The sequence below is a fragment of the Ischnura elegans genome, chromosome X (genome assembly GCF_921293095.1).
Source record: "Ischnura elegans chromosome X, ioIscEleg1.1, whole genome shotgun sequence".
Classification (NCBI taxonomy): domain Eukaryota; kingdom Metazoa; phylum Arthropoda; class Insecta; order Odonata; family Coenagrionidae; genus Ischnura; species Ischnura elegans.
Window position 1 is genome coordinate 118,374,513 of NC_060259.1, and position 4,877 is coordinate 118,379,389.

A 4,877-nucleotide genomic window follows, 5' to 3' on the forward strand; every position below is an offset into this window, starting at 1 on the left:
GGAGGGTTCGAGTCCAAAGTAATCATAATTTATGCATTTTTAAATAGAAGACACCTTAACACCAACATACTCTATGCAGATGGCTAAACGAAAAGATAATATCGAATTTTCTAAAAGGCTTAATTATTAAACTGATGAATCTATCTACGTTACCATATTCATTTCTACACAGATTCATTCAAGCAGTGGAAATAAGGAGAAATAAATTGGTAAATGAACTCTTTACTCTACTTAATCCAACGACTATTCATAATAATTCATTAATTACCGAAATAATGATCACCTTTGTCTCCCAACCGTTTATTCAAGCTAGTCCGTGATTTTACTGTGATATATTTTTTCGGTGTAGAAGGCTCTTATAGCTATTAGCGTAACAGATCGTGAAATATTAAAACTAATGCGGAAAAAGTTGAGAAATTAATCAATGGGCCCTGATAATATGTCCATCTATACATTGAAACTAGGGGATGAGGTAATATATTAGAATAATTTTTTCGTCGCCCTAATAATGGGTACTTGCCCTGCGATAGGAAAATGGCTACCGTCACACCCATTTTCAAGGGGGCGATAAAACTAAATTAGAATGTTATAAACCAATCAAGACTAATGTCAGTAGTGTGGAATTCAATTGAAAAGGTTATCGCTAGGTACTAGTGCGAATTCTAGGATTAAAATGTCAGGCTATTTTTGTATCACTATTGTTTCAGGAAGGGCTTTTTTAAGTTACCCAGTTACTGGGGTTATCGCAAGACATTGCTAAAGTCCTGTATCAAGACAGTGAAATTGATGCAGTGATCATTGATTTCAAAAAAGCTTATGATAAGGTGTCAGATGGTCAATTGATATATAAAATAAATTGGATCGACAGATACACATACAGATAGACAGATAGATTAACCATGGATAAGAGAATTTTTGAAAGATAGATACCGGAGGGTAGGAGTAATTGTTGAACATTCCTTGGAGATAGCGATAATATCAGGGGTCCCGTAAGGAAGCATAGAAGTGGGAACAGAGTCACAGTTATGCCAGGGTTTTTGGGATAGAAACCTCAATGGTGAGAGCCATTAATAGGTTATGTGGTGTCTTCAAAGCCTTTATAAAAGAGCGGAGTTGGCCGGAAATAGGAAGGAACGATCATAAATTCAAAATTAAGTTCAAGAAGCGGAAAACAGATATTTTGTAAAAAAAAAACCCTAAAAAGAGGAATAAAGGAGTGGATTAACGTCCCTGAAGATATTTTAAAGATATTCCCCGTAAATACAACAATTTTAAGAATAAGTGCTCATCGATTCTTGTTTGATGACATTGCGGTTTATTATGGCGAGTTTGGAATAGGTTTATTTTTGGTCAATGTTCACATTTTAGTTATTTGATAGTAGAATTAATGTCTTTTTAAATAATATTTGTGTATTTTCTGACAATTTAATTCGTTATTTCATAGGTAAACGTTCATTCATTTGTTTAAATCTAATGCTGCCACCAGAGAAAAGCCTAATAGCAGTTATTTGTAATAAGTAAGTAAAATGTGGTCTCACACAGTTAGGAAAGCGTTTGTTCTTTAATTCACGTAAATTCACACATTTTGTTTTCGTAATTAAGTACTAGACATTTGAAAACTATAATTATCGATTGAATTACAATTAATTTTCTTAGGATACGGAATTCAAAATGATTTTACATATGAATGTCTCTGGTTATTTACTAAGAAATGTAGTTAATATGAGTAAGAATTATTCTCAACTTAGATTGGACAGTAGTTAGCCGAAAGGACACGAAGATGCAACCTCTGCCACTTCCTCTGCTTATTTATTCTCAGTGAATTAATCTGCCTCGAAGTAAATGTATTTTAACCGAGATAGTCATTATTTTAATAAATTTGGTCGTTAAAAAAAATTCGGTATTATTTACGCATTGAGTTTACTGTGTCTAATATGCTGATTTTAAGAATGATTCTTTTACAAAATGAAGAAAATATAATTACTTCGAATTCGAACCCGCCAAAAACTCAAGCGCTACTAATCCGCTTGAAATTATCCTACTCAGCTACGGAGCCACATCTATCTCACATTTAAACGTTGAGTCCAAATATGAATCTGAAATGAGGACATAGTATATCCATTTTATGAAAAGAAGGTATGGTTACCTCGAAAATTAATTTGATGCATGCGTATTTAAGCCATTCTTTAGAACCTGTTTTCATGATAAGAATAAAAATAACCTATAATAAGCTGATGTATAACTCTGAACAGATTAAATGAAAGGAAACTTTTCCAAATTAGAGAAACAAATTTGAAGAGATTAAGTATTCTGATAATGCATTCGTGAAACATGGCTTCGTTAAGAGGTAAATTTTCACGTACATTTTTGGCTCATTCATTAAACTATAATAAAATGGCAAATTCTTATATAAAATTGCACGTTGTATCAAATAAGATAGTGGGAACCGAGGGTGGAACGGGATAGCGATTTTAAAATGTGTAAAAGGTGCTCCGCAAGCGGTAATAAACTACAGCTAGTCCAGATTGGTGTTGCTCATAAGTTCATCAACAATAATCTGGACTAGATATAGTTGTTGCCGCTTGCGGAGCACATTCTTCGGCACTTATAAATCGCTGACCTCGTTCCGCACAGGGTTCCCATAATTAAAATAATATAATAATAATAAAATGTGTTTTTATGGCGTAACCAGTCCTTCCGGTAGGATCTAGAGAGTCAAGCCCCAAAAACGCAAGTTGCATAAACGACAATAATTTTTACTTTACCTTATTGCCAAAGAGTATATCTTTACTTTGCACCTAACGATCAAAACATATTGATTTAATAAGCAGAAAAAGCATGGAATAATAGTTACAAGTAAAGACCTACCTCTATTCTTCAGCAACAGACCATCCGCCTCTCACCACCAATAAAACAGCTGTGAGACTCCGACTTCACGATAACAGAATGAGGACTAAGTGGAAACACCGAAAGCGGTTGCACTGCTTCTTACTTACACCTCTTGGGGGATGAGAAATTGCTAAGAAATGTATGGGGTTCTCCTCGGCAAGAATAGTCCAATGCAGAGTAAAATGCACTGAACTGATTTTGAGTCACAGTGCACCACGAAGTCAGACGGGTGAGTTTCGGTTTACGCGTCATTGGGCTAGCAAGGCAGGGAGGGAGTCGGTGGCTAAGGGGAGGTAGTAATAGAGCGATGGCGAGACGAGGGGGGGGAGGGGAAGTGTCTCAGGGCGCCACCCTCTATGCACTAACACCATTAATTAAATTTTAACGGTGAGCTATCGCTACATTAATTTGCTGCCATGTGTTCTATTGCATGCACTCTGGCTATTTTAAAATTTCTAGGCGAATTTTATGATCAAGCTGACAAAAAAATCATACGTAAATTTACAACTTGAAATTATTTCATGTCCCTCGTTTTAAATTCAAACAAATTATATCGTATTTTTCCTTTGCGTTGTTTAGGGATCGCGATGCTAAGGTTGGTTACCTTTATAGATATTGAATCTCCCTTTTTTGCACGGAGTGCTAGCTTTACGGCACGGAGGTATCGTTTAGATTGCAACAGGTGTTCGTTGCGAAGGAAAATCAAGTTTTCATTGTTACTTATACTAAAAAAATAACAATGTTGATGCGAGTAAACGGAGAGGTGGTGAGAACTGAATCTCAGAACATTCGCAGCACTAAATTTTTGGCGCAGGGCGTATCACTATTCGAATGTATTCGTATCGACCGGCTTAACATTATGGTGTTAAACGAAGTCAAGTTAGGATGACGTTTACCGTCGTACTATGGTAGACGTGATCACGAGGAGAGAGTAAAGGAACAGACTGCAACGGAGAGACTTGAAATGCCATTTTACTCGTACTATTACGTATAGCAACGGTGTCTATGAATTAATAGAATTAATGGCGTTATTCGCTATGACAACTTATTGCATGTTTTCTCCATAGTTCTAACCTTGCAATGGATTTGCTACAGGAACTAAAAACCACTGGAAAGTTTTGTCTTTGCATGAGTGATCACCTATATTTTGCTATAATTCGTAATATTTCTATAACCGTGTGGTGTGCATGCTGGAGTCCAATTGCATGCTGCATGCTGAAAAATGATCATCCCCTGCCAAACACCCTAGTGGTGGCTTACAGGGTATCATGTAGGATAAATTTGAGCCAATTAGGGTTACATGCACGATAAAAGCTTGTGGAATCAGGATTTCCCATGCTCGGAATGACTCATTTTAGTCAGTTAGCACCTCACACTTCATTATTCCTCCCTTATCCTGGCCCAGAAAAGAAGTCGCTGGTCACCGAGTAGGGACTACTTTGGCTCAGTTTCCTCATGTACCCCAAGGAGAGGACACCGGTGGCAGAAAGGCCTGCTGAGCGCGGCTCGCGACTATCTTGGGAATTAGGAACGAATTGGCGGAAATGCGATGCAAACAATGATTTTTAAGTCGACGTTCTAGAACCAACAGAGAATTGAGAAAACTAACGTATGAGCTAAATATTCTTATATCTAACGTTCAATCTCAAGTGTCTCAGATGTCTCAAGTAAGTGTCTAAAATTCTCGATGTAAGTGAATTGAATAGTAAGTGCTTAATCATTTGACATTAGTAAATTGATAATATCGTTAGTCATTACAACCCAAGATTTATGGTAAAATAACTACTGCTTAACTCGGGGATTGTCTGAACATGCATATATCATTGTTCTATTTTATTGTACTCTTTTCAGGGGCCGTATTCTGTATTTCGTCGGTACCTCACCGGTCGGTTTCCCTTCCCAGCCCACCTACAGCAGATCATTCCGTACCGACGACGGTTTCCATACCGACGACGGCAAATTCAGCGATTCAGTATGGTCGTCGGTAT